The sequence below is a fragment of the Leucopleurus acutus genome (assembly GCF_964270905.1).
Source record: "Leucopleurus acutus genome assembly, chromosome: 3".
NCBI lineage: Eukaryota > Metazoa > Chordata > Mammalia > Artiodactyla > Delphinidae > Leucopleurus > Leucopleurus acutus.
In genome coordinates this window covers 32,643,898-32,660,146 of record NC_139145.1, presented here as the reverse complement: position 1 = coordinate 32,660,146, position 16,249 = coordinate 32,643,898, and the positions used below count along the sequence as shown (strand labels likewise).

The 16,249-nt window shown below is 45.9% G+C and overlaps 1 protein-coding gene across 3 annotated transcripts in view; it reads left to right on the top strand.

Moving 5' to 3' along the window:
* The window catches only part of TENM2 (teneurin transmembrane protein 2), a gene marked incomplete at both ends in the record, with an annotated part of 1,201,679 nt that overhangs the window by 1,045,030 nt on the left and 140,400 nt on the right, over positions 1–16,249 (top strand). The gene's annotated exons all lie outside the window — the stretch shown is intronic.

Below are 16,249 nucleotides of genomic sequence, written 5' to 3'. Positions count from 1 at the left end.
ACAAGGCTCTGTCCTTGGGCTCCTGACCCTTCCCCTCACCACCACCATCGATAAATGTCTCCTCCTCTGGCCCCATTTCATTCTCACTCAGTCACCTCTCTGTATATATAAAGCTTGATGACTGAGAATATTTCTTAAAAGGTCATTTTCTTTAAGGAGTAATACTTCTCAAGTTTCTTCGGTTTTGGTTTTGCTTTTGTCCCGGGTTGGGGTTGGTTTCATGCCAAGCTGGCTGAGGCCACGTGCTTGCATGGAAACTCTCAGAGAAGTCTCTATCCAAACTACTAACATGGCCCCTTGAACTTACCTTGGATTCTAGCCATTGAGTTGGGGGCCCTCCCCTCTGTCCTAGCCCCAAGACCCCAGGCACCTGGAGTGAGAGGCAGGGTTAGGAGCTTCTCCAGGGCTGACTCATGAGCTCAGACTCAGTTTCCCATGCTGTTCATTTGGGTGGTCAAGCAGAGAGAAAGTGCTCTCTGCATTAGGTTTCCCCCAATTCTATCTAATTGGGCATCCGAGGGGCAGCGTGCCTATCCAGGCCACGACCATAGCACTGGGACCCTGCCGGGACAGTCTGTTGGCAGTGAATTGTTTTTGCAATCGTTCAATGGTGCTCCAGATCCCGTTCCCCCTGCAGCCGCTTTCATCTTCAGTTCCCTGCAGAGTCTGGGGATAATTCAGAAGGCTTTCAAGGGGAGGAAGTGCACAGCCCAATACTGAGACAGTTTAAAATCCTTATTAATAGCTCCCGCTCTTCAGGGGTGCTCCTCTTCATATACTTTTGCATGCTTGGTGTGATCTAAATACAGACCCTCCCCGCCCTCATACCTCCATTGCCCCCAGCCTCCCTCCCCAGAAGAGCTCTTGCCAACCAGTAACCTTTAGGTAGAAAATCCCCCTTTGTCTCAATTCACACAACCCAGCCTCCCCTTTGCTCTCCCCTTCCCGCATCTGCCGAGGGTTTAGCATCCCGCAGGGGTGCCTGCTGACTCTGTCCTACCTACAACTCATCTCTACTCTGGGAAGAGCTCACAGGAGGGCAGCCCTGATGGATCAGAGCAGAGGTTGGAGAACTGTAGGTGGGGGTGCGGACCAAATCTAGCCTGCTGTCTGTTGCTCTGTGGCTTACGAGCTAAGAATAGTGACATTTTTTTAAGGGTTGAAAGAAAAATATTTCCTGACACATGACAGTCATATGAAATTCCAATTTCAGTGTCCCTTAAACAAAGTGTTAGTAGAGGACACCCACACCCATGTGTGGATGTATCATCAGCTTCTGCACTGCACCTTGGCCTTAAGTCATTGCAACGTGGTCCACAAAGCCATTTGTTGTCTGGTGCAAAAAAGACAGGAAAAAACTGGCCAACCCCTGAATTGGAGAGTTGCGCAAGTGATGGCAGAGAGGGAGGAGAAAAGAGAAGAGGGTCAACATTCACTTTAGAGAAAGGATAACCAATTGTGACTTGAAGGCCATCGGGGGCCAAGAGAAAGGGAAGGGTTCAAATGTCACAGAGAGCGAGTGGAGAGAGAACAGCTGTTGCGTGGAAATGCCTCTGGGGCCTTTGAAGATGAAATGGGAAGATGGTAACTTGAGTCTCACAGAAGATGGCGAGGGTGTGGCCAGCAGGAGAACACAGGAGATGATTCTTTCTAGCCAGCCCTTTGGGTGAGATGAATTAGAGAAAGGTGTTTTTGCTACTTGAAGTGTCTAGTTCAAGTTTCACAGCTCCGTGAGCTCTTGAGAAACAGAGAAGGTGCAGATGCATATGCCAAGTAAAGCGCCCCCAAATGAAGCTAGTGACGTCCCAGGAAAGTCTCTCCTTCAGAATTGTGATCTCTCGTGACTTCATGAGCTCGCACTACGTATGGCATAAAGATCTTTATCACCAAAGTCTGTCCTTGTGAGAAATTAGGGCTCTGTGGCTTTATTAGTAGGTATCAGTGCCGCCTCCTCACAGATTTACATTCATCGGGCTTTGCTCAGAAAAAGCCAAGCATTCCTTGGTTGGTGAGATTTGCTATTCAAAGTCGAGAGGTGTTCGTACACATGTAATTGCTCCTTTTGCTTTTCATCCTCTGCCCCCAGAGCTGTTTCATGGAGTTTTAATCTTTTATTTTGAGCAGACTCTCCTGTCGATTCACTCTAAGTGAATGCCGCAATTTACAAGCCCAGAATCAGTCCTCCTCCTCGGGGATACTGACGGTCAGAAAATAAAGAGAGGCTCTTTGGTCCCTTTCAAGCAGAGCCTCAAATGCTATATTTTGAAAATAGAAAATAAGTAAGAATGAAATGGCACCTAGCCTGCAAAAAAAAAAAAAAAAAAAAAATGCATTGGGAGGTTCGGGATAGGGCAAAGCAGTGGGCGCTTGGGTTGTCTGCGGTCTATTTTCAAAAGGTCATGGTGCGACAGTTTTCTTAGGGTCATTGCAAAGAGTCAGCTAAGCATTTCACATCAGTCCTGGTGTATCAAGTTTATTTTACCCAAGGAAGCAAGAAGCCAGATGCAGGGGGGAAAGGGATGAGGATAAAAGCACAGCCTTCCAAAACTCAATCCAGTAGAATCACCAGGATCTATCCACGCTTGGTCAAATGCGTTTCTGGAATTTTTCAACCAAATTATTCTTTTATATTTGGATATTTAATACATATTGCTAAAGATTTAAATATAAGGTATAACATTTCAGCGTTAACTGGTAGAGCTGACTTGCCAACAGGTTGGATTCTACCAAGCAATGATCTTTTATTAACTCTTTCTAACAAGTTAAATACAGAGTATGGCAAAAATCTCCAGAATTGCAGAGAGGAGAAATAGACGTTGAATCTAAATCAACCACAATTCGCGTATCTCTTTGGAATATATTAGCATTATTTGAATAGGCTGCAGTTTACTCATATGAATAAATCAGAAGGCACATGGTGTGATTAGTTTCATTCTTTAAACATAATCCTAAAATGGGTTGTTGTTCCTATCACCTGCCATCCCTCCCACCACCCCTTATTAATACTGTGGATTCAACCTCAGCAGTCTATTCAGAGTCTATAACACCAGGGCATAAAGGAACCGTAGAATAACTCAGAAATCTCTATGAACTAGAGTAAACTCAGATAAACATCTCTTATAAAGAAACAGAGTAAATGTTAACATGTTCCTCAAGCAGGATAGTCGAGCAAAATACAGGGAGAGACCAAAGTTCTTATTGCTGGAGATTACACGGAGGAAAGCAAAATGCTCATTGAGGGTTGTTGCTATTATCGTAAGCTGTCCAGATATCCACTCTAAATAATACAGGCTAACACACACACAGAGTAAATCCACCAAAACTGGGCTCTGACCCTAGCTGAACTCTTTGATATCTGGGTAGTGAGCAATGTCTATAATGGTTATTCCAGCCTGTTTACTTTTTCTATGTGGTCCTGACCTCCAGTTGCATTTCAGAATCATGAGGACTGGACTCCCAGGATCGTGTGGGACTGAGTAACCTGCCCCTGTACCACAAGTCAGAACAGTTTTCTTTTCCCTCTATCGCACTGGGACCCTTCTATTTTTCCTCTTTAATTGGTTGGGGAAAGAACTGGGTTCTTGTGATGTTAATAAGGAAAATGAATCTTTACCCAAGGTAAAACCAGCCGTGCGACAATCTGATGTGCTGATTAAGTGATTGTCATCAGGAGTAGACAGGGTCACAGTTCAAGAGGGAGAGAGCATCGGAGCTACAGGGAACAGGTCAGGAAGAAAACGACTGTCAAAATGAACCAACTTCAGGGCTTCCCCGGTGGCGCAGTGGTTGAGAGTCCGAGAGTCCGCCTGCCGATACAGGGGACACGGGTTCGTGACCCGGTCCGGGAAGATCCCACATGCCGCGGAGCGGCTGGGCCCGTGAGCCATGGCCGCTGAGCCTGCATGTCTGGAGCCTGTGCTCCGCAACGGGAGAGGCCACAACAGTGAGAGACCCGCGTACCGAAAAAAAAAAAAAAAAAAACCAACTTCAGACTGAGTACAGCTGCTTCTGCATCTCATTCCAGCTTCATTTAAGTTATGGAAACTTTTTTTTTTCTTGTAGCTATTATCCTTCAACATTTGAGCTTTCATGACTCTACAATGAGATATCAAGTTGAGATAAAATTAGCCACCGCGGAGCCATCCTTCCCACTGGGTCTTTGGAAGCAGCTAATTCTCTGATTGGTTCATTAACCTATTCCTCCGGGAGCTCTTATTGGAACCTGTCCTAGGATCTCCGTTTTTTTTTTTTTTTCCGGTACGCGGGCCTCTCACTGTTGTGGCCTCTCCCGTTGCGGAGCACAGGCTCTGGATGCGCAGGCTCAGTGGCCACGGTTCATGGGCCCAGCCGCTCCGCGGCACGTGCGATCTTCGCGGACCGGGGCACGAACCCGTGTCCCCTGCATCGGCAGGCGGGAAGCCCCAAGATCTCCATATTTTTTGAAGTGAAAGCCTAAAGTGATAGTTCTTCACTGTTTAAGATTATGGGCAGCAGAGAGTAGGACATGTTCCACTGCTGCTTTTTTTTTCCCCTACACGCAGGCCAAAACGTGAGCCTTTTCATTGAAGATCAGGAATCACCACATGCCCAGAAGCTCTCTTCACGTCTGGGTCAGGCAGTCTGCCCAGGTTTCCTACCCAAACTCAGAACAAGGCCCTGGAGGTAGAAGTTATAGGAACCCATTGTCAACTCAATGCAAAAAGTGGAATATAATGAAAGGGAAAGAAACTGCCTCACAAGTAGTGAGACTCTTGTAGCTGAAAGTGTTTAGTTTCTTAGCCTAGATGTTGAAGAGGGCCTTTCAGGGGAAGGTAGACTAGATAGACACAAAGCTCCCCCTGGCTTTATGGCTCAACCATCCTCTAGTTTAAATGGAAACATTTTTTTGGTATGACTTTCTACGTGATTTAGTAACATATGCCCCAGCAGAAAAGGAGGTCTCATCAAAAAAGAAAAGAGGGGAAGAAGTCTTACAGTTACAGTTCTGTGGGGAGACAGTGAGTTGGAGCATTCCTTGTACCATCACCTTCATGTTTCAGAGGGTCCCCTTGATGTACTAGCACGTGGCCCACAGGGACAAGGCCAGATCCAACAAGTAGATAGCTTGATACGAGGTATCACCGCGTTCACAAGAGCAAAGAGCTAAAAACAGTATGGAACTCTTAGAACAGAAACCCATGGGTGAGAGTTAGCATGAGGAAGATTCCAGACTCAAAAGAAAGGAAAACATCAAAGAATAAGAGCTGTTGAAAAATGGGCTGCACTCCCTGAGTGTAGGTAGTGAGTACTCGGTCGCTTGAGCTCTTACAAAGAATCAACATTTCTTCCAAGACTATCAGTCTTGGGTTCCACGATATACACTCAAGACTTTGTATTAAAGCCAAAGGGGATGCAGAGAGGGCCCCGGAGCAATGAACTCCATCAGATGTTCATGATGGGCACTTTCTCATCACTTGCTCTCTGATTCATTGTGGTATCATGAAGAATAAATGGACAGAGGACAGGAGCTCTGTGTTCTAGGCCTGACTGTGCCACGAACATTCTGGGTGCCCTTGAGAAGTCACCCAACCTTTCTGACCTTAGTTTCTTCCCAAGGCCAATGAGGGGGGTGAACCACATCACTGCTCTCTAGAGTGTGGTCCACAAACATGAGGTGTTTTTGTTGGTGTGCACATGTATTTTACTGACTGGTTATATATGGGGCTTTTAAAAAGAAGTATTAGGAAAAACCATAACTAGCTCGTTAAACTCATGATTACATGGGCATTAATGCTTAGGGATGTTGAAAAAGCAGGTAGTGATATTAGGCCTAAGTAAATTTGAAGAAAAATATTAAGTAAATAACAGTGCAGATATTGCAAATGTCACGAATGCACTATGTGATTGACTAGATTTAGAACACACTTGGATGAGATGATCTCGAAGGACCTGTCCATCTCCAGAAATTTATTACTTCTGATGCAAATTTATATGCATCACGTGGAATGGTCCACTCCAGGACAATCAAATCTTTCTCTCTTCTATAAGGTCAGGGAGGGTCTCCAGGTAGATTCCCATAATATACTGATACACTTTACATCAAAGGGGTGGATACAGCAGAGTGTTGGTTTTGCCGATGATACGTTGTGAATTTTGTTAGTCTGATTATCTGCTCATCTCAGCTCCAGTTTTTATCTGATTTACCTAGAGAATGCTTCTGTGCATTGAAAAACTTCCTTCAGTGGTTTATATTTGTGTTTCTTTTTTTAAATTTTTTATTGAAGTATAGTTGATTTAGAATGTTGTGTTAATTTCTGCTGTACAGCAAAAGTGATTCAGTTATACATATATATACATTCCTTTTTTAAATATTCTTTTCCCTTATGGTTTATCATAGGATATTGAATATAGTTCTCTGTGCTGTGCAGTAGGACCTTGTTGTTTATCCATCCTGTATAAATTAGCTGAAGTCTGCTAACCTCAACTTCCCACTCCATCCCTTCCCCAACCCCCTCCCCCTTGGCAACCACAAGTCAGTTCTCTATGTCCGTGATTCTGTTTGTTTCAGATAGGTTCATTTGTGTCATATTTTAGATTCCACATATAAGTGATGTCATATGGTATTTGTCTTTCTCTTTCTGACTTACTTCGCTTAGTATGATAATCTCTAGGTCCATCCATGTTGCTGCAGATGGCATTATTTCATTCTTTTTTATGGCTGAGTCATATTCCAGTGTGTGTGTGTGTGTGTGTGTGTGTGTGTGTTTGTGTGTGTGTGTGTGTGTGTGTGTGTGTGTATACACCACATCTCCTTTATCCATTCATCTGTCGATGGACATTTAGGTTGTTTCCATGTCTTGACTATTGTAAATAGTGTGCTGTGAACATAGAGATGCATGCATCTTTTCGAGTTACGGTTTTGGCATATGGCAACCCGATTTTTAGTTTTTTGAGGAACCTCCATACTCTTTTCCATAGTGGCTGCACCAATTTACATTCCCTCCAACAGTGTAGGAGGGTTCCCTTTTCTCCACACCCTCTCCAGCATTTCTTACTTGTAGCCTTTTTTTTTTTTTTTTTTTTTTTTTTTTTTTGTGGTACGCGGGCCTCTCACTGCTGTGGCCTCTCCCGTCGCAGAGCACAGGCTCCGGATGAGCAGGCCCAGCAGCCATGGCTCACGGGCCCAGCCGCTCCGCGGCATGTGGGATCCCCCCGGACCGGGGCACGAACCCGCATCCCCCGCATCGGCAGGCAGACCCTCAACCACCGCGCCACCGGGGAAGCCCACTTGTAGACTTTTTAATGATGGCCATTCTGACTGGTGTGAGGTGATACCTCATTGTAGTTTTGATTTGCATTTCTCTAATAATTAGCTATGTTGACCATCTTTTCCTGTGCCTATTGGCGATCTGTGTACCTTCTTTGGATATATTGGTGTTTCCTAATTAAAAAAGAGATGGTGTTAAAGTAGAGGTCCATCTGACTATATCCACGTCACTTGCATTTGAGCAATGCAAGCGTGATAATGAAGGGATTAAGACACAGTCTTTCGTGTCAGTCTACCTGAGATCAAATCCGAGCAGATTTCTTAACCTCTGTGTGCCTCAGTTTATCTGTAAAATGAGAATACCGAATACGACCTACCTCGTTGGGTTATATGTAAAGTAGTTGGCCCAGTGCCCATCATAAAGTAAAAGCCAAATCAATGTGGACGAACATCTTCATCATCATCCCCCATTATCACCATCATTATCTACTGCCAACGTGAGACAGAGCACAGGGGAGGATTATCAAAATCAACTTCTCTTTAAGACATTTCTGCTACCTTCAGTCTCCCTCTCACACGTCTGCCCTCAATCCATCAAGCAGTTAGCAGCATGTCGAAAATAACACCTACCCACTCTCCATTTCCCAAAGGTTTGTTCTGTAACTTGCTGGCATCTGGTTCTAACAGAGAAACCGCCTCTCTTACCTGGAATTGAACCTGCTTATTTTACCAAACAGCCCAATTGTACATGAAACCAAACCTCTGAATATCCTTAGGTTAATACAGGTTAATATTAATACAACTGTGAAACTGGGGTTTGCTGCTTTCAACCAAAGTTCCCCAAGCTAGACCTCTTGGACATATCCAGGGGTAGCCAAGAGTTCTCTGAGAATTTATTTTTAATTCTGGGTTTCCTTTTGACCATAAGTATACTTCAAAAGGAAAAAGAACTTTTCCCTTGAAATATTACTTTGGAATTCTGTTATTATTTGAAGAGAATAAAACTTCAGTTCTTTAAGCCAGTGTTTCTCCATATAGGGACCACAGACATATTCTGGAGGCCTTTGGTAGGAATCTGTTCTCCTTTAAGAAGAAATCTGGTATTTCTTACATTTGAGGATGTTGTCAGCTCAGTGTGTCTTAGAACACCTTGTCCTGGTCTCGCCTTTCCTTACTCCTTCTCATTCCTCATGACTCTGGGTTCTAAGATTCTATCTGCCTGGCTCTGTGCATCAAAGAATGACCTAGGAGCCTCAACTTCAACTCAGTTGAGTAGCACACATGCTTTTTGGAGAGTGAAGACTCTCACTGGTCTGTCCCTATTCAGCCCAATAAACTTCACAATTACCCGCATTCCTCCCAGGCTGCAATTGCTTGACGCCTTAGAGCACAACCCAGGGGTCATATCTGGGGTTTCTTTGCCATTCCTTGCCTCATTTCCTGGGTTATCAGGAGTCATACCGGGTATCCCAGATGTTCATGGAAGAAACAGATTTTGCATTTTCTCCCAAGTTGCCTGCCTCATGGGGTTCACTCTTATACTAACCCACTTCTTTCACAGCATTCTATTTCACAAGCTCTTTTTCAAAGGCTTGCCTTTATTGCTTTTGGAAAATAGGGTACCATCTTTTTTTTTTTTTTTTTTTTGCGGTACGCGGGCCTCTCACTGTTGTGGCCTCTCCCGTTGTGGAGCACAGGCTCCGGACGCGCAGGCCCAGCGGCCACGGCTCACGGGCCCAGCCGCTCCGCGGCATGTGGGATCTTCCCGGACCGGGGCACGAACCCGTGTCCCCTGCATCGGCAGGCAGACTCTCAACCACTGCGCCACCAGGGAAGCCCGGGTACCATCATTTTGAAAACCCGGCAGTCGAAGTCAGGGATTATTGCTCTCCTCTTCTATCCTTGCCATCACGCATTTCTATATATCATTATAACCAGACCCGCAGAGGCCTTCATACCACTGACGATCTCTCAGCCTTTCCCTTCATGAGTAATAAAGAAAGAAACCTCACCAAGTAGCAGCTAGGAGAAAGTTGAGTATTTCATCATAAACATTCTCGGGATAATTAAAACGGATTAAATTACAAGAGAAAATGCATTTAGTTAATCTTTCCTCTAATTAGAAAAGTATCCCTGGTTTTAAGTAAAGTGTTTGTTTTTAAAAACATGTTTTCATTGTAATCAGTACAGGGGAGGCCTGCTTGTTCCTCAATGATAGGATTCAACATCTGCAAAGTAATTAAAAGCTACCAGCCAGTGTTTTTTTGATGATTAAGATCCTTCAGGAGCCTATTCAGTCTTTTCCCATTGCTTTCACCATGGGATTCTCCATAAATGACCTTATTCTGTGGTCCATGGCGACGTTACCCTCTTTCTGTGCCCAAACGGTTGAAGACGTGGCTGACTCGTCTGAGTCAACAAGTGTCAAGCGGGGAGGTGAATTCAGGAGAGTTTATATACTTTTCCAAGTGAGCTGGGATAATAGTCAAAATGAGACCAGTAGGCAACATGAGACATGCATGAAATAGAACAGGGTCACAGTCTAGCCCTCCATGAGTTCTGTTCCAAGGCTGACAGATCCCACACTGCCCCAAGCCCCGCAAGTCCATCCCACCGGTAAGGAACGATGTACATCACTTCTTCAATTTTATGGTTCATCCCAACTGCAAAGCTTCCTCCCCACCCTCACCCCAGACATTGCTAGAAGTTTCCAAATATGTCTCACATGTTCATCTTCAGCCCATTCAGATTCTTCTAGCTCAGTCCCCTCAGTGAGGCTGCCTACAAAATGCAGTTAAGGGGAACCCTAGGATACTTCCCCTACTGCCCGGGTCCACGCCAGGGGTGTGCCAGCCAGGACCCTCAGTACCCACCCTACTGAAGCCCTGCTGTGTTTACACACAGAAGGAGAGAATGCCACACTCTCCCGCGCTGGGAAACTTTATCAGCTGGTAACATGTTCCTTTGAGAAAACAGCCCTTCATTTTTTGCCTATAGCCCCTCTCCCACACTTCGAGGTTTTGTCCCAGGGCTGGGCTGTAGAACAGACCACAGGATCCTTTCTGTTTCCTCACCTGCGTTCATCCTCAGACACCTTCTGTAGACCCAGGGACAGTGAGGGATGCTCACAAGTTCTCCAAACACAGCCAGGCTCTGAATCCCAACTTAGCCTTGGGACCCCTACCATCTACACAGCCGACTCTTAAGGTTGCTTCCGTTTTCAGCTAGCTCAACTGTCAATCAAAGAGTCCCTGTGGCCTCCCACCTTCCTAATAGTCATGTCCCAGGAGGAAGGGAGAGGGAACTGCTTCCATGTCCCCTAGCCTCTAGGTTTCCAGCAGTTTCGGGCACAGCTCTTTGAGGCTGCTTGCTCTAATCATGCATGGCATCCGCCATCACCCAGCGGGCCAAACTATACATCACAAAAACTACATCCTGCCAGAGAAAGCAAGGGTTAACCAGCGTTCTAGAGACAGAAAGCCCCAGGTAATTGTTGCCCAGGAGGAATTAAAGACACAGACCTACTAGAGAATGGACTTGAGGATATGGGGAGGGGGAAGGGTAAGCTGGTACGAAGTAAGAGAGTGGCATGGACATATGTACACTACCAAACGTAAAACAGATCGCTAGTGGGAAGCAGCCGCATAGCACAGGGAGATCAGCTCGGTGCTTTGTGACCGCCTAGAGGGGTGAGATAGGGAGGGTGGGAGGGAGGAGATCTGGGAATATATGTATAGCTGATTCACTTTGTTATAAAGCAGAAACTAACACACCATTGTAAAGCAATTATACTGCAATAAAGATGTTAAAAAAGAAAAAGAAAAAGAAAGCGCGGTTAAAAAAAAAAAAAAAAAAAAAATTTGCTGAAGATCCTGGGCCACGAATTCCAAGTTCAGCCGCAGCAGCGCCTGGTCAAATTAGCAATGAAGTTGGTTAGAGCCTGGCCCAGAAGCGTCATCTGTCTAAAGCTGTAGGCAGAGTGATGGGCTCTGATAAGTGTGAATTGCATTTCTTTATTTTTTTAATTATGCTTTAACTTCAAGAGGGCTTGCCAGGCAGCCGTGTCTCATCTAGAATCAATGTCGGGGGGTAGGGGCCCCCAAAGATTATAAAACAGGCACCTCACAACACAGAGGAAACATTTGTACCTGATTTGATTCCAACATGTTAGCAAGCTGTCACTCGCTGGTCACACTGCTCCATCCAAGAGACACACTGTCTAATGACACGAAACTCAAACGTAGTGGCTTGGCCCTGCAAGAGAGCATCCTGGCAAGAGGCAGTGAGATTGTTTCTCTACGTTAGGTGTATGTGAGCTCAGGAAGCCCAGATGTTGCCGGTGATAGCAACGCCCGCCCGTGAATAGGGAGGGAGATTGAAGATGTTGAGAGAAACTAGCTTCTTCCTATTAACCCAGGAACGCGAGCAAGTCGAGTTGGGTCCCTGAAGCAAGTTGCTATCAGCTTCTCACCATACTTTGAATATGAATTGATTTAACTTTGTATCTCCATTTAATGGAGCCAAGAAAGATCTGTATCTGTTCACTTACAGACCTGCTCTCTGGGGGTCTGATACAGGAAATGCTTTCATATCATAGAAAAGCCTAGCGCCGAAAACGGTCTACCCAGAATTAAACAGCTTGAAACACATAATATACATCAATACCCACTCCAGACTCTCAGTAGCTACCACATCCTGTCTATAGACTAACATCTTCCCTCTCTGCTAACTGTGAACACTCACTATCAGTGCTCATATAGCTACTACTGTAGTTATCATGCGTTCGCAGGGAGGGGCTGGTGTAAGGAAATGTGTAGCAAAAAGATTAAATGTGTGAATGAAACAGGCCTGGCTTCAAATCCATTGCCTGTCGGGTGACCTTTGGCAGTGTCTGTATCTTCAGTAAGCTTTGGTTTCTCCCATCTGTAAACTGGGAATTAATAACACGCATGCCCTACTGTTGTGAGGGCTTCACTTATAGGCGAAGCACTTACCACAGTGCTTGATGTTCCGTCAATGTTGGCTCAGTCGTCATGAACAGCACTTCTCTGTGCCTTTACTGTAGTATCCCCACTGTGTCTTCATGGAGTAAGCAGTTAAGAAAGCAGTAGGGATAGGATACAACAATGCATGGGAAGGAGCCCAAAAGTCCAGAAAGAGAGGCCGGGGTACTAGGCCTCACGCGTTAAGCCAGGTGTCTGGGCCCTTCCTCTGATTTCACTCTTGCAGGAGGAGCTCTTTGGAACACCTGGATTCTGTTCCTTTAAGAAGGGAGAACCCAAGGAGCAAGTGTAAAGCAGGGAGGGCGGTAGAAATGGCCCAGGGTGGATCTGACTGCCAACTGCAGGAACGTGGGTGTAATAGACAGGAGAGCCACGTGTGTTTCATTGCATGCCACGTCTGGGGTCCATACTTCCTCTCTCTGGTTCTAGCTGGGCAGTGGCAACTGCATTCATTCATTCGTCCCGAAACATTTATGCAGTGCCTACTGTGAGCTGGCTGTAGCACACGCCCCCTCCCCTCTTCCGTGGGAGCCCCTGGGGCAGCAGGGATGAGAAGTGACTTGCAGAGGGGCGGTTGACAGCCTGAGGAGCTCTAGACCTCTACTGCCTTTTTGACTGCATGAGGCTTCGCTGTTTTCTACCTTGGGACACCCTCCTGGTGTTTCTACCAATATTTTTGGCTTATTTTTCTACACCATGCTTTGTTCATAGCTTCCCAAGGAGATCAATGTAAGAATAGAAGCCCTGTACTTCAAATGGTAGTTTAAATTCCTTTGTAACACAGTGTAATTACATAAAAGGAAGCAGTCAGGTATCAAACTGTGTGGATACACACAAATGACTCCCTCATAAGTGTTAATATTTCCAACAATGGAAGACATTTAGTTAAATCAAATGAAGATGGCAACTCATTAAAATTTGATTTCCCCTCCTATCCTTTTTCATCTTTTAATCCTCCATATACGGCACAGCCTGTTCAGTTAAACAGCACTCATTAATTAAACCTCACCTTCTGCTAGCTGTATCTATACTTTTATTTATTAGGACAACCTTTAGATGCTTATAATCTAATTTAGTTGGATTACTGCTTGGACATCTCTAAGTAAGAAAACTGTGGGGTTTTTCAGGTGGAATTACTGGCTAGAGGAGGATGCGGGAGAAACCAAGTTCTCCCCTGGCAGGAGCTGGCAGACAGGCCTCTCCTCTGCTGGGGGGGGGGGGGGGGGGTGGCGCTTAACCTAGATTTGGATAATAAGGGCACCATGCATTCAGTATCTTTGTTGACTATAGGAAGGGGGGGAGGGCCAAATCTATAGAAGAAGATGTAGATTCAAACACCCCTACGTGGGTGAGGCAAGCCCAGTATAAGTAAGTGCATTAAATAGGGTGTAAAATGGTAAGGATTGGAAACAATCTGGAAACTAAAGGCCCTATCTGTGGAGGGCAGACACAACCCGCCACTGGCTGAATGTTGCCATGTAGAAATGCAAGCCTAGTTTTGCCAAATTCTCCACTTCTTCAGTAGAAGCCAGAGATCCAGATTGGTACGCATACTCTCCCAACGTTTAAATGTTGGCAAGCAACTCAAAATTTATGCAAATGCTGTACAAGCCATTCAGACAAGACTGGGGGCCAAACGAGACACCCATCGACTGGGGGCCAAACGAGACACCCATCTGTGGCCACTGACATCTCCAGTGAAAGCTGAGTGCTGAATGAGGAAACATCATTTGCCTGGAGTGAGACTTGCATAGCTTTGGCTACTTTTCTTTGATACCCCACCTCTCCTGGTGACTGGTTTAAGCTGGTGGGAGTCTCATTATCCTGATACAACGGTGATACTTTGCACTTACATGGTGAATTTTTCTCCAAGGAGCTCAAAGACTTTGTGTTGCCTCAGTCAACCTCACAACAAGCCTGTGAGGCCAGCGGGAGGCTCTTGCCCCCCAATACACAGTGAACAGCATCAGGAAGGATTTGACACGAGGCAGCCAGGTCGACTCATTGGTTTCAATCCACGGTCTACACAATTGGCAAATACAGCATTCAGGAAGCATGGGCAGGGTTTCCAGTACTGCCTCCTCTGCTGCCCTTTTTGGCTTCTATTCCTTGCATCTGCTCCAGTTGACAGCTCAGCCCCAGATCTCAACAGTACAGGCCAACTGAGCCAGTAACTTATTCCTGTGCCGTGCGTGTGAGTGCGTACACGTCTGTGTGTGCATGCATGTGTGTGCACCCATCTGACTTCGCAGCAGGCCCAGCATGGTACATCCGCACCCATTACGACATGTCTCTGCATTGGTCATTGGTCTAATGCCATGCTCTGAAATGCTACCTTTGCAAGTGCTCAAGACCTTGAAACTCCAGATAGGTATCTTCAGGAATCTGGATACCTGTATTTTACTAACCGTGCCTGAATAATTCATGCTGCTTGAGGTCCCTATGTCCCTTTCTCTTCCTCAGTCTGATAGAATTACGATGGTAGAGGAGAAGTCTTTCCCTTACAGAGCTGGCACGTGTGCCCTCTCTGTGGCCACGGTGGATTAGTGGGAAGAGCCGTGTAAAACAGGCGCAAGGGCTAGAGCAGTGCAGTAAAGGGCCAGGAACGAGGATCTTCCCTGAGTTGCCTTGGGGAGAACAGCCAGGAAGTAACACTGACCATCAGTGATTGGAGCTCTGTCACTGCCGTCACTTCCCCTCCATGACTGGGCTCAAGGGCTTTCCTACACAGTCCCCCTGCCCAGCCCCTTCCCCTCGGCTTCTTGGGCATATGTGCTGTCTGTCTTGCTCTCCTCAGGGGAATTCCTTCCATGGGCTTTGCAGGCGTGACCCAGAAGGAAGACTCCAGTACAGCAGAGTGTAAACCTGTTGATCTTTACCCCAGGACAGCAGAGCATGAGTCTCCTGCATTTTCTAGATTACCGTGCTCTTCCCTCCAAGCTGTCTCAGATCAGGCTGCTGATTCCCGGGAACACTTCCCAGCGTGATATTCTACTAACAGTCATTCACATTCTCTGCATGCGAGCATGCCATAAACATCCTTCAGAGGAAGATGCAAAAATGAGAGAAACACCTGGCCATGTTCAAATGCATGTGTTGGGGAGAAAACTCAACTTATTGACATTGGAACGACAAAGGCTGTCCTACCCACCCAGCTTGCCATCTGATCCTGCAAATCAGGACACTCTTCATTAGAGTCAGAGGAAACTGCCTTTACCAGGGATGCAAACTTTCAAGGTCTGCGGGAAAGCAATGGAAATCCTTCCTCAATCTAGTCTGAGCCACAATGGATTGAGCCTCCTGAATCAACCATAATGTTTCAGCTCGTCCAGTAGATCAAAACCAATATTGAATACGTTTAAAGTACGTAGATTAAAAGAACGATTTCTTCATATATGTGAGTATAGCTGAGTATATAAAGAAATGGCTTTTCTGCTGCCTTGGGAGAAATCGACTTGTGCTTTCCATGTGGCCGTTCAGAATGGAAGCTTTCAAAGGTCCGCCGGGGCTGCTCTTTGTCTCCATACATTACGCTTCTCAAAATATTCAATATCATACCAACAAATCATCATTTGTATTTTTAGAACAGATAAGCAAACATACATTTGGGGGAGTTCAAGGGGCACCATGTTGGGGACTCCTCTGTCATAATGGCCTCAGGGTGACATTCTAGAAAGTCAAAAAAGCCAAGGTAGCCACTGGCATCTCAGTGCTGCCAAATCTGGTAAAGCCCAAAGTGCCCACGGTACGGTGTGTAAAATGCCAGGGCAGGTGACGCTCACCGTAGATCTGCCGGCAAATTCAAGCCCACCTGGCTGAACTGGCCTCCGGGTTAAATTTACTCCTGAAGGCAGACACCGAAATTCAAGGGAAGTGCAAGAGGCCAGATGCACTGGTCAGCAGGGAGTTCGGCCACTGCAGTTTCAGCTCGCAGCCCCACTCAGGTTTCGGAAGAAACTGAAGTGAAATTCCAGGTTGAGTTAAATACCTGGCAGGACCA